We start from the raw sequence: 14,022 nt of genomic DNA on the forward strand, positions 1-14,022 counted from the left end.
TGACTCCCAGGCTAGGTAACAATTGCACTGGCAGAATGAATCATGTAACCATTTTGGAACTAGGAGTCAACTGAAAGAGAGGGGATGACCACTGTTGTTGCATTTCCCTCAACATTGATGCAAGTTCCTCTCCTGACTGAAATGACTTTCGGAGGATTTAAAGAACTGATGCCTCTTCCTTCTCCCTTAATTTTTCTCTTTTTCCCCTTTTGAGAGCCAGATCTTGAAGAGTAAGACATTCTAAAGCAACCACATTTAAGGGAGAAATTGAAAAGTCGCCACACAAACCCACGGGAAGGTGCAGGTTCACAAAAGACTTCAGAAGACCTGATTTTAACACTTCAGGCACAGCTCAGTACAGACTACCTACAACATTTAAAAACTTTTTAACTATTAAAAAAAAAAAATCCCTGGGCAAGGAGGGGAATCTGATTAGCAGAGTTACCAAAAATCTGGTATTCTGGTTCAAGTTGATGTTTAAAAAAAAATGAGAGCAGAGTTACCACATTATTACATTCAAATCTCCAGTTTTCAACAAAAATCACAAGGCATGCTAAGAAGGAGAGAAGTATGGCCCATTGAAAGGGGAAAACAAGCCAATACAAATTGTCCCTGAAAAAGAATTGATGGCAGATCTACTAAACAAAGATACTAAAACAATGGTTTTAAAGATGTTCAAATAATTAAAGGGCAAAATGGTAAAACTAAAGAAAACTATGTGTGGGCAAAATGTAAATATGAAAAGAAAGCAGTGCTACGGGGGAAATTTACAGCTTCAAATACTTACATTATTTTACAAGATGAGGCTGGGCTCAGTGGCTCACGCCCGTAATCCCAGCACTTTTGAGAGATAGAGGTGGGTGGATCACTTGAGGCCAGGAGTTTAAGACAGGCCTGGCCAACATGGCAAAACTCCTTCTCTACTAAAAATACAAAAATTAGCTGGGCGTGGTGGTGCGTGCCTGTGGTCCCAGCTACTCGGGAGGCTGAGGCAGGAGAATTGCTTGAACCCGGAGGTGGGGGTAGCAGTGAACCAAGCTAGGACCACTGCACTCCAGCCTGGGAAAGAGAGTGAGACTCCATCTCAAAACAAACAAACAAACAAAAAACAAAAGATCAATCTCAAATCAACAGCCTAACTTTACAACTTAAGGAACTAGAAAAAGAACAAATTAAACCCAAAGTTAGCAGAAAGAAGGAAATATTAATAATACAGATTAGAAAAGGGATAAACAAAGACAGTAGAAAAATAATACAGAAAATCAATGAAACCAAAAGTTGGTTCTTCAGAAAGATCAACAAAATTGACAAACTTTACCTAGGACTTAGGTGGACTTAGGAAAAAAGGGAAAACACTAATTACCAAAATCAGAAATGAAAGTGGTGAACACTACTACTGTTCTATAGAAGTAAAAAGATTGTAAGAGTATTATAAGCAACTGTACACCAGCAAATTAGATAACTTAAATGAAAACAGGGAATTAATCCAAGTGTCCCAGAAATGAATAGATAAATACAATGTGATATATACAATGAAATATTATTCAGCTTTAAAAAGGAAGACAAATCTGATATATGCTACAATATGGATGAATCTTAAGAATATTATGCAAGGTGAAATAAGTCAATCAAAAACACACAAATATTGTATGATTCCAATTATATGAGGTCCTACAGCTAACTGTAAAACAGCCTCAGGCAGCTCCTTCAGGAGGTATACCAGAAAAAGGCATTGTATCATAGGAGATGACAGCTCCATGCATGTTACTGCCCCTGAAGACCTCGTATGGGACAAGAGGTGAAGGCAGAACACAATAATATTGATGATTCTGACAGTGTGTAGGCCTAGGTTAATGTATGTGTGTCTTTGTTTTTGACAAAAAAATGTTAAAAGTACCAAAAAATAAAAATTTGTAAAAATAGTCAAAAGCTTATAAAGATATAAAGAAAATATTTTTATACGGTTGTACAATATGTGTTTTAAGCTAAATGCTATTTCAAAAGTCAAAAAAGTTTTTTTTTTAATTTACAAGTTTATAAAGTAAAAAAGTTACAGTGAGCTGAGGTTAATTTATTTATTACTGAAGAAAGAAAAGTTTTTGGGCCAGGTATGGTGGCTCACCCTGTAATCCCAGCACTTTGGGAGGCCAAGGCAGGTGGATCACTTGAGGTCAGGAGTTTGAGACCAGTCTGCCAACATGGTGAAACCCCATCTCTACTAAAAATACAAAAATTAGCCAGGCATGGTGGCGCATGCCTGTAGTCTCAGCTACTCAGAAGGCTGAGGCAGGAGAATTGCTTGAACCCGGGAGGCACAGGTTGCAGTGGGCCGAGGTCACACCACTGCACTCCAGCCTGGGCAACAGAGCGAGGCTTTGTCTCAAAAAAAAAAAAAAAAAAAAGTTTTTAAAATAAATTTAGTGCAGCCTAAGTGTATAGTGTAATAAATAAATAGCCTACAGCAGTATACATTAGTTTCCTACAGCAGTATACATTAGTTTCCTAGGCCTTTACATTCACATGGCATCACTGACTCACCCAGAGCAACTTCCAGTCTCCTAAGCTCCATTCATGGCAAGTGCCCTACACAGTAATACCATTTTTCATCTTTTTCCGTCTGTTTCCCAGGCTGGAGTGCAGTGATGCAATCATAGCTTACTCTCAACTTTCAATTCCTGTGCTCAAGTGATCCTCTCACCTCAGCCTCTTAAGTAGCTAGGACTACAGGCACATGCCACCACATGTGGCTAATTGTTGTTGTTCCATTCCTCGCTATGTTCCCTAGGCTGGTCCTGAACTCCTGGCCTCAAGCAATCCTTCTGCCTTGCCCTCCCAAAGTGCTAGGATTACAGACATGAGCCACACTGCCCAGCCCATTTTTTAATCTTTCATACCATATTTTTGTTGTATCTTTCCTATATTTAGATATGTTTTGATATATAAATACCATCATGTTACAACTGCCTACAGTATTCAGTACAGTAACATGTTGTACAGGTTTGTAGCCTAGGAGCAATAGGCTATATCATACAGCTTAGGTGTGTAGTAGGCTATGGTTTGTGTAAGTGTACTCCATGATGTTCACACAATGATGAAATTGCCTAACAATGCACTTCTTAGAATGTATCCCCATCATTAAGCAATGCATGATTGTATACATACATGTGTGTGTGTGTTTGTGTGTGTGTACTAAAATAGTAATGAAAGTTTTCTCTGGGTCATGGTATTATAGGCTTCCTTTACTTTCTTCTTTTGCTTTCCATAATTTCTGGTGTTTTAGTAAACATATAATGTTTGAAAAAAAAGTCCTTTTTAAAAAAATGCACATTCATAAACATGTACACACACTTTTTTTACACTCATGTTGTTTTTCTAAAATTGGACTAAGAAATTATTATGACCAGCACTACCAAATGTTATCTCCCTACCCACTACAAATACCCAAGCAAAAGAGACTAATTAAAATGAACTAGTTCACACTTTCACTATTTAAAAAACTCTAAAAAGCCTATCTATATATTTTGTAGAAGGTTGGATTTTTTTATATTTCACAAAAGATAAAAGGAAATATTTAAATTATGTATTTTTTACGCTTTTAAGTTTATACATAACTCATTTTAAAATAAGGACATTCACATGAAGTCCACAAGAAAAAGGAATAGCTTTTGTACCCTTGATGTGCATATCAACTAATTTAAATATTCTCAGTGGCATTTTTAGTTGTTAGTAAAACGTTACTTGTCTACCAACTAATTTCCTGTTTTAAAGCAAAAGACAAATCTGGGATAACAACTACTCAAAATTCACACAATAAATATTTGGAAATCTATTCATTATAATGTATCATATATATATATCAAGAGAGCACAGCAGAAGAAACCTGATAATCTCCATGTAAGATGAAAAGGCACTTGCTAAAATTCTGAATCAATGTCTCATAAAACTTTTAAAAGATATTAATGGGTGCTATAATAAAACAGACAATAACAAGTATTGGTAAGTATGTGAAGAAATTAGAACTCTCACAGCGTTAGTGGAAAAGTAAATGGTGCAGGTTCTGTGGAAAACAATCTGGGAATTCCCAAACTGGTTAAACACATCATTAGCATATGATCCAACAATTCTATTCCTAGGTGTATATCCAGGAAAACTTAAAACACATGTCCACACAAAAACTGGTAAATGAATGTTCACAGCAGCATTATTCATAATATCCAAACAGTACAAACAACCCACATGTCCATCAACTGATGAATGTATAAACAAGATGTGGTATATTTATATAACGGAATGTTATTCAGCCATAAGAAACAATGAAGTACTGATACATGCTACAATATGGATGAACCTCAATAACATTACACTAAGTGAAAGAAAACGGATGCAAAAGGCCATATATTTTAGAATTTCATTTATACAAAGTGTCTAGAATAAGCAAGTCCAGAGAGACAAAAAGTAAATTAGTGGTTGCCAAGGCCTGGGAGATTGAGAAAAACTTTGCCATTAATCCAAAAGTACAGTATTTTTCTTTAACTAGATAAGCATTTTCATACAGAAAAATGAACATGTAAAAATAGCCATAAAAATTCTGAGAAAGAGTAATTTTTTTTAAAAAGCCTACCCTTACCAGATGTTAAAAATTAATTTTAAAGTGACAGTAATTAAAATAGCTTGGTAATGGAACATAAGTAGACAGAGATAATAAAACATAAGTTAGTAATCAGGAATATACCTAAATATATCTACAAATTTAGTAACTGAAAATTCTCAGGGAAAAAAGATGAATTATCAGTAAATTGTGTTGGGATAACTTGATAGGAAGATCTAATGTTAAGTAAACAAAAAATGTACAGAATAATGTATACTATCTTTTCATATAAAAATGTTTACACATATATATTTATGGTAATTACAATACTTCTTAATTACAGCATTTCCTCACATCAAAAACTGTCCTGTGCAAAAATGCCTACTCTGGTTCCCTTAGAAATCACTGTGACAGAACTCCCTAAAATATTACAGGAGACTAGCCTAACAAGGGCTCCACATGAAGAAACTGGCAGTAGTAGTAGAAGAAAGACATTTTACTACATTCCTGTTTGTACTATTTGAATGTAAACTATGTGCATATATATAATGCATGTTTTTATTGAGATGAAATTCACATAATATGCAATCAACTGTTTTAAAGTAAACAATTCAGTGACATTTAGTGCATTCACAAATGTTGTACAACCACCACCACCTCTCCCTAATTTCAAACTTTTTCATCACCCCAGAACACTCCAGACCCATTAAGTAATCACGCTTCATTCCCCTTTCTTCTCCTCCCCTGTTAACTACTAATCTAATTTTTGTCTCTACAAATTTGCCTATTCTGGATATTTCATATGAAAAAAATTATATGTGACCTTTTGTGTCTGACTTCTTTCACTTAGCATACATTTGTAAGGTTTATCCAAGTTGTAGTATGTATCAATACTTCATTTGTTTTTATGGCTGAATAATGTTCTATTCTATGAGTATACCACAATTTGTTTATTCATTCATTTATTGATAGACATTTGGGTTTCCACATCCTGAGTATTATGGATAATGCTATCCACATTCATGTATAAATCTGTATGTAAAGACACGTTTTAGACCAGGCATGGTGGCTCATGCCTGTAATCTCAGCACTTTGGGAGGCCAAGGCGGGCAGATCACTTGAGTTCAGGAGTTCGAGACCAGCCTGGCCAACATGGTGAAACCCCACCTCTACTAAAAATACAAACAACAAAAAAAATTAGCCAGGTGTGGTGTTGGGTGCCTGTAATCCCAGCTACATGGGAGGCTGAGGCAGGAGAATCACTTGAACCTGGGAGGCGGAGGTTGCAGTGAGCTAAGATCATGCCACTGCACTCCAGCCTGGGCCACAGAGTGAGACTCCATCTCAAAAAAAAGAAAAAAGAAAAGAAAGCAAATATCACTTCCAGACAGAATTATAGAATGTCAAACCACATTCACACGTTATGCCCCAGCTAAGTTTCTTAAAAGGACCAGTAGGCTCATGCTTTCATGTTCTAGCAAATGTGGTCTTTTCCACTTGGAATTTCCTCCCCTGTTATTTGGCCTAACTCTTCCTCATTCTTTAAAACCTAGCTGATGCTGGGCGTGGTGGCTCATGCCTGTAATCCCAGTACTTTGGGAGGCCGAGGCAGGTGGATGACTTGAGGTCAGAAGTTCGTGACTAGCCTGGCCAACATGGTGAAACCCCATCTCTACTAAAAATACAAAAAATTAGCTGGTAGCGTGCACCTGTAATCCCAGCTACTCAGGAGGCTGAGGCAGGAGAATTGTTTGAACCAGGGAGACAGAGGTTGCAGTGAGCTGAAATTGTGCCACTGCACTCTAGCCTGGGCGACAGAATGAGACTCAGTCTCAAAAAAAACAAAACCTAGCTGAAAGTATGATCTCATCTGAGAAGCCTTCCTGAATTCCTCTTGTGATTCAGATATACCTCCTCTGAGATCCTCCAGCATCTTCTTTTTTAGGGGTAGGGTCTTGCTCCATCACTAAGGCTGGAGTACATTGGCGTGATCATAGCTCACAGCAACCTCTAACTCATGAGATGAAGTCATCCTCCCTCCTTAGCCTCCCAAGTAGCTGGGACTATAGGTGTACACCACCACACCCGGCTAATTTTTTAAGTTTTTTTTTTTTTTGTAGAGAAGGGGTCTTGCTATGTTGCTGAGGCTGATCTCAAACTCCTGGCTTCCAGTGATTCTTCCACCTCAGCCTCCCAAAGTGCTGGGATTACAGGCACAAGCCACCATACCTGGCCCGGCATCTTCTAACATAGCATCTGCTTTAAGTATTGTGACTGTCTATGAATTGACTATGGAGCTCCTTGAGAGCATTTAAGTATACTCTGTATCTTAGTATTTATATGTTTGGCACAGTGATTGAACATTGTAAAAAGTTTAAAAAATGTTTGCTGAATGAATGACTGAAACAATAGACAAAAACTACATAATCGGTTTTCAGACTCTTCATAAATTTGATTAATAGCTCAGTAGGTTAGCTCCTGAGACACGCAGAACCAAGATCACAATCTACATCCACATGGACCAATCAAGTTTCTTGATTTTGGTCACACTATATCAGTTAAAACAAGCATTTTGTGTATATCAAATCAAGGAAGGCATCGGAGTATACAGTAAAGGATTAACCCTACCCAAAGACAGCTCTTACACCTTTGTCTTTGGCTTCTGGGAGGTAATCTCTAAGCCCTTGGAATATCTTGCCTGACATAAGTGTTTTTGTCTACCTGGGGACCTTGGGCCACACCAAATAGTCTATGCTAACAATATGATTTCATCGGGGGTGGGTGGGATGATGAGCCTTGGGTCACTCAGTATCATCTCAACCTCTGGAGAGGCTGGAGGCTAAGGCCAGCCGCATGAGTAGTAATCATGTCTAAGTGACTGAACCGCAATAAAAACTGCATACCAAGACTCAGGTAGGCTTTCCTAATTGGCAAGACTCTGTGCATACTGTCACACATCGTTGCAGAAGAAGTGAACACTGTACAGTTCCACAGAGGACAATGGGAAGCTCTGACTGGAACTCTCTTAGACCCTGCTCTGTACACCTCTTCCCTTGGCTGATTTTAAACTCTACTCTTTTGCTATAATAAATCATAACCTTACTGAGTAAACTTTCAGTGAGCTCTGAGAGTCCTGGCAAATTATTGAATCTAAGGTGGTCTTGGGACCCACAAAATTGCAAGTCGTGTCAGAAGTAAAGGTGGTCTTGGAGACCTCCAACCTTGAAGTTGGTGTCAAAGTGAAGGAGGTATTAGGGATTCTCGAACTTACAGCTGGTGTCAGAATTGAGAGCTGTCTTAGAAGAGCTGTAATGCACCCATTTAAATTCATCACCAAGATAAGCAAAATCCCTAAGAATGTTCAAATTACCAATGGTGGTAGTGAGGATGGGGTATTGATGATTTCTTTTATTTTGAGACCGAGTTTCGCTCTTGTTGCCCAGGCTGGAGTGCAATGACGCGGTCTTGGCTCACCACAACCTCCACCTCCCGGGTTCAAGCGATTCTCCTGCCTCAGCCTCCCAAGTAGCTGGGATTACAGGCATGCACCACCAGGCCCAGCTAATTTTTTTTGTATTTTTAGTAGAGACAGGGGTCTTCCATGTTGGTCAGGCTGATCTCGAACTCCCGACCTCAGGTGATCTGCCCACCTCGGCCTCCCAAAGTGTTGGGATTACAGGCGTGAGCCACCACATCCAGCTGATGAATGTTAAGAATAAAGATAGGACTGGGTGTGGTGGCTCATGCCTGTAATCCCAACACTTTGGAAGGCCGAGCCAGGCGGACAACTTGAGGTCAGGAGTTCAAGCCCAGCCTGGCCAACATGGCAAAACCCCGTCTCTACTAAAAATACAAAACTTAGCCAGGTGTGGTGGCGCACATCTGTAATCCCAGCTACCCGGGAGGCTGAGGCAAGAGTATCACTTGAACCCGGGAGGCAGAGGTTACAATGAGCCAAGACCACGCCAATGCACTCCAGCCTGGGCTACAGAGCAAGACTCTTATCTCCCTGCACCAAAAAAAAAGAATAAAGATAAACAAATCTACCAGAATGGTAAAAATTAGACTGAACTATAGCAATGAGGATAAAGGGCAATGGAACTCTAACATGCCATTGGTGGGAATGTGAATGGTACAACCACTTGGGGAAAAGTCTGGTCTTACATAATTAAACTTACATTTATTTTGATATAACAATTCCAATACTAGTTATATACCAAGAGAAATGAAAACGTGTCCACAAAAACACTTTTACAAAAATATTTATACCATATTTAGTCATAAATAGCCAAAAACAGTCCAGTTGTCCATCAATGGGATCATGGATAAACAGTAACATATTTATTCTTAAATGGAGTAAAGCTCAGTAACAAAAACAAATGAACAAGATGACCACTTCATTTTTGCTACGATACTTGACCCCTGTTATTTTATAAATGACACTGCTTAAATATACCTCATATTAGTATATAAAAATATTTTTAGCATGGGCAGCAAACTTGTGTAAGGGAACTAGTGCTTTTATTATCAGCAAATTGATAATTGTTTCATAAAGAAATATCTTAATTTTGTTCTGGAATACAGTGGCTGTTTGTAAAGGTATTATTATAGTAAATACTGCAATAGCACTAAAATGATGACCTGAGAATACAAACAAAAAAATTTTTTAACAAGGCAAGCGGAATGAACAACTGAAGCTATGTTGTAAGTCTGGCAGAAAGCAAATTATTTGGCTCCTAATAAAAGATATTAATTCTCTAACATCCATTGAATATCTTCTGGATTTCAGGAATTCTACTAAATATGCAATGAGAATATAAAGATGAATGAAACACAGACCCTGCTCTCAAGGGATTCATTTGAATACAGTATAAACAGATGATGCCAAGGCCCACAAATGCTATAGTCATAGAATGAAAATTAGAAGTGTTCTTATGTCTTATTAATTAGGTGACCTTGAGCGAGTTAACTTTCCTGACTGTGCTTCAGTTTCCTATCAATAAAATAAGAATAAAAAGAAAACCTACCTCATAGGATTATTATGAGGATTAATTAAGTACATATTTATAAAGGACTTGGGATAAACTTGGCACACAGCAAATGTATTAAAGTATTTGCTAAATAAGTGACAATATCACATTCCACAGCTTATAAATATGAAATCTAATTCAGTTTTAACATTTTCAGTAAATGAATGTGCAAAACACTAACAAAAAATACATCTTAACTACTTCTCATTTAAATAACAAAGTCAGAATCTCCCCTCTCCTCCAGTCAGAAATCACCCAAAAGAAACAAAGAGAGTAAGAAACATAACTGGAAATATGATCTCCAATAAAACTAGGAAACATATGTATGGACATATAAGGGAATGATATGCCATAAGGAGAGACAACTTGGAATAAGAGGAGAAAGGTAAGGCACAAGGCTCCAAAACTCAAAGCGGGAGTACCTTTGTACAAGCATACTTCCTGAGGTATTAAACTTAAATTCCGCATTTGCAACAACAAAAGCAGGGAACATGGGCTAGCGGAGGAAGCTTTCCTGTTCATAGTTTGAAGAAGTAGAGGAGACAGAACTAAATAAGGAATCACACAAACAAGCCACGCTGGCAGAAACCGAGTTGCTGGTGTGGCAAAAAGATAGTGAGAGAGCCTACACTATGAACAGCCCTGCAGCAGCAATCTTCACTGACTGGCTGAGGATTAAAAAAAAAAAAAAGTTATGCACAAAACCTGCTCACAAACAAAACTGCTGTAAATTTGAAAGACACAACCCTGAGCTACCAACATCTAATATCCTAAAGTGCTTTAGAAAAAAACAAAGAACAAAACAAAACAAAAAAACCTTCTCATTCAAAAATAAACCACCATAAAGGAAGAAGGAACGAGGTATCTAAACAGATGTAAAATTTTTAAGAGAAGAAGAAACAGAACAGGAAAAACATGGTAGCAGAAGGACACCCATGAGCAAAATGCTGTCATGAAAGAGATAATATGTAACCAAATATTTAAAATGAATTTTTAAACTTCTTGTATTTAAAAAAGAAAGCAGGCAGGGAACAGTGGCTCACGCCTGTAATCCCAGCACTTAGGGAGGCCAAGGCAGGTGGATCACTTGAGGTCAGGAGTTCAAGACCAGCCTGGCCAACATGTTGAAACCCTGCCTCTACAAAAAAAAAAAAAAAAAAAAAAAAAATTTAGCCAGATGTGGTGGCGGGCGCCTGTAATTCCAGCTACTGGTAAGGCTGAGGCAGGAGAATCACCTGAACACAGGAGGCAGAGGTTGCAGTGAGCCGAGATTGCACTGCTGCACTCCAGCCTGGGTGACAGAGCAAAGGAAAGGAAAGGAAAGGAAAGGAAAGGAAAGGAAAGGAAAGGAAAGGACAGGACAGGATGAAGGAGAGCAAATACCACTTCCAGATAGAATTATAGACTGTCAAACCACAAGAGAATAGCAATGGTAAAAAGGTGCATCCTTGTCTTCTTCCTGAACTTATAGGGAAAGTGTTCAGTCTTTCACCACTGAGTACGATGTTACTGTGAGCTTGTCATTTGTGCCCTTTAACATGTTAAGGACATTTCCATGTTTCCCCAGCCTAGACCGTGTCACTACACTCTGGCTTGGGGGACAGCGTGAGACCTTGTCTCAAAACAAACCAAAAAAAAGGAAATTTCCTTCCATTCCTAGTTTTCTGAGTCTTTTTATCATCAAAGAGTGTTAAATTATGTCAAATGCTTTTTCTGCCTCTACTGAGATAATCATGTGGTTCTGTCCTTCCTCTTACTAATGTGATGTATTTCATTGATGGATTTTTTTTGTTGTTTTTTTTTTGAGACAGGGTCTCACTCTGGTCATCCAAGCTGGAGTATAGTGGCACAATCTCAGCTCACTGCAGCCTCGACCTCCCAGGCTCAAGCAATCCTCCCACCTCAGCCTCCCAAATAGCTAGAACTACAGGTATGCACCACCAGGCCTGGCTGATTTTTGTATTTTTTTGTAGAGATGGGGTTTCACCATGCTGCCCAGGCTGGTCTTAAACTTCTGAGCTCAAGCCATCCACCTGCCTCAACCTCCCAAGTGGCTCCCTGGGATTGCAGGCATGTAATCCCACTTGGTCGTGGTGGATAATCCTTTTAATGATTTGCTGTTGGATTCAGTTTCCTAGGTTTGTTTGTTTGGTTTATTTTATTTATTTTTTTTTTGTATCTCTCTTCACAAGAAATAGTAGTCTGTAGTTTTCTTCTGGTATCTGTTTGATTTTTGTATAAGGGTAAAGACGGCCTCAGAATATGTTAGAAACATTCCCTTTTCTTCTGTTTTTCTGGAATAGTTTTAGTAGGATTGGTGTTAATTCATCATTAACTGTTTGGTAGAATTCACTAGTGGAACCGTCTAGTCCTATTATTTCTTGTGAGGTGTTCTTTTTTTTTTTCTAATTACTGATTCAATCCCTTCACTTGTTATTGAGAATTTCTATTTTTTCTGTAATCAGTTTTAGTAATTTGTGTGTTTCTAAGATTTATCTATTTCACCTGAATCATCTAATTTTTGAAGAATTATTATTCATGTTATCATAATCCTTTTAGTTTCTGTAAGGTAGTAGTATCCCCACTGTATTTTCTGTTTGTACATATTTACTCTCTCTATCTGTCTATCTATTTTAGAGACAGAGTCTTGCTATGTTATCCCAGTTGGGCTCAAACTCCTGGGCTCAAGCGATCCTCCTGCCTCGGCCTCCAAGTAGCTAGGACTAGACTTGCATAGCCCATGGTGCCCAGCTCTTCTTCTAATCTAAGGTTTGCCAATAAGTTATCTTTTCAAAGTACCAACTTTAGTTTCATTGATTCTCTTCATCATTTTTCTATTCTATATCATTTTTCTCTGATCTAACCTTTATTATTTTTCCTTTTGGGTTTAGCATGCTCTTTTCCTAATTCTTAGGGTATAAAGCTAGGTTGTTAACTTGAAATCTTTCTTCTTTTTTAACACAGGCATTTACAACTGTTAAGTTTTCCCTGAATACTAGTTTCACAGTATAAGTTTTGGTATTGTATATTTTTGTTCTCATTTGTCTCAAAGTATTTTCTAATCTCCCTAGTGACTTCTTTGATCTACTCGTTGTTTAAGAGTATGTTTAATTTCTACATATTTGCATATTTTCTGTCCCCTTCTATTAATTGATTTCTAGCTTCATTCCACTATGGGTAAAGAAAATACTTTATATGATTTTGACTTTTAAAATTAACTGATAATTGCTTATAATCTAACATATGATCTATCCTGGAAAATGTTTTATGTGTACTTGAGAAAAATATACACTCTACTTCATTGGGTAGAGTGTTCTATATACACCTGTTGGGTCTAGTTTGTTTACAGTATGGTTAGTTGGAATAGAATTGATAGTCCAGAAAAAAAAAACAAACATCTATGATCAGCTGATTTTCAACAAGGGTGCCAAGAGCACTAAATTGAGAAAGAATAGTCTCTTCAACAAATGGTGCCAAGACAAGATTTCTACATGCAAAAAATGAAAGTGGATCCCTATCTCATTTCAAATATAAAATTTAAAATGGCTCAAAGACCTATAGTAACAGCTAAAACTATAAAACTCCTAAAGGAAAACACAGGGGCAATTCTTCATGACCTTGGATTTTGCAATGCATTCCTAGATGGGAAACCAAAAGCACAAACAACGAAGAAAAAACAGGTAAAATGGACTTCATCAAAATTTCAATCCAGGTGCCAGTGGCTCATCCCTATAATCTCAACACTTTGGGAGACTGAAGCAGGAGGATCACCTGAGCTCAGGAGTTCAAAGCCAGCCTGGCCCACATAGTAAGACACCATCTCTACAAAATAAAAAAATTAATTAGCCGGAGGTAGTGGTACATGCCTATTGTCCCAGCTACTCAGGAGGCTGAGGTAGAAGAATCACCGAGCCCAGGAATTCCAGGTTGCAGTAAGCTATGACTGTGCCACTGCACTCCAGCCTCGGCAATGGAGCAAGACTCTGCTTCCAAAAATAAACACACAATGAGGTACTACTTCCTACCCACTAGGATGGCTGTAAAACAACACAAAACAAAACAAAAACAGAAAATAATAAGCATTGGCCAGGATGTGAAGAAATTAGAACCCTCATGCATTGCTGGTGAGAACATAAAATTATGTACCTGCTACAGAAAACAGCTTGGCAGTTCCTCAAAAAGTTAAACACTGAATTACTACATGACACAATTCCACCCCAAGGTATATACTCAAGAGAAAACAAATGCTAAACAAAAATTTGCACACAAATGTTCATAACAGCATTACTCATAACAGTCAAGAAGTGGGAAAAAAACAAAACCAAATGTCCATCAACTGATGAATGGATAAATAAAATGTGGTATATACATACAACTGAGTATTATCCAGTCACAAAAGCAGTA

The 14,022-nt window shown here is 37.8% G+C and overlaps 1 protein-coding gene across 3 annotated transcripts in view; it reads right to left on the reverse strand.

Moving 5' to 3' along the window:
• The window catches only part of FCHSD2 (FCH and double SH3 domains 2), a 306,616-nt gene that overhangs the window by 249,920 nt on the left and 42,674 nt on the right, over window positions 1-14,022 (reverse strand). The gene's annotated exons all lie outside the window — the stretch shown is intronic.

This window comes from Gorilla gorilla, chromosome 9, assembly GCF_029281585.2.
Source record: "Gorilla gorilla gorilla isolate KB3781 chromosome 9, NHGRI_mGorGor1-v2.1_pri, whole genome shotgun sequence".
Classification (NCBI taxonomy): Eukaryota; Metazoa; Chordata; class Mammalia; order Primates; family Hominidae; genus Gorilla; species Gorilla gorilla.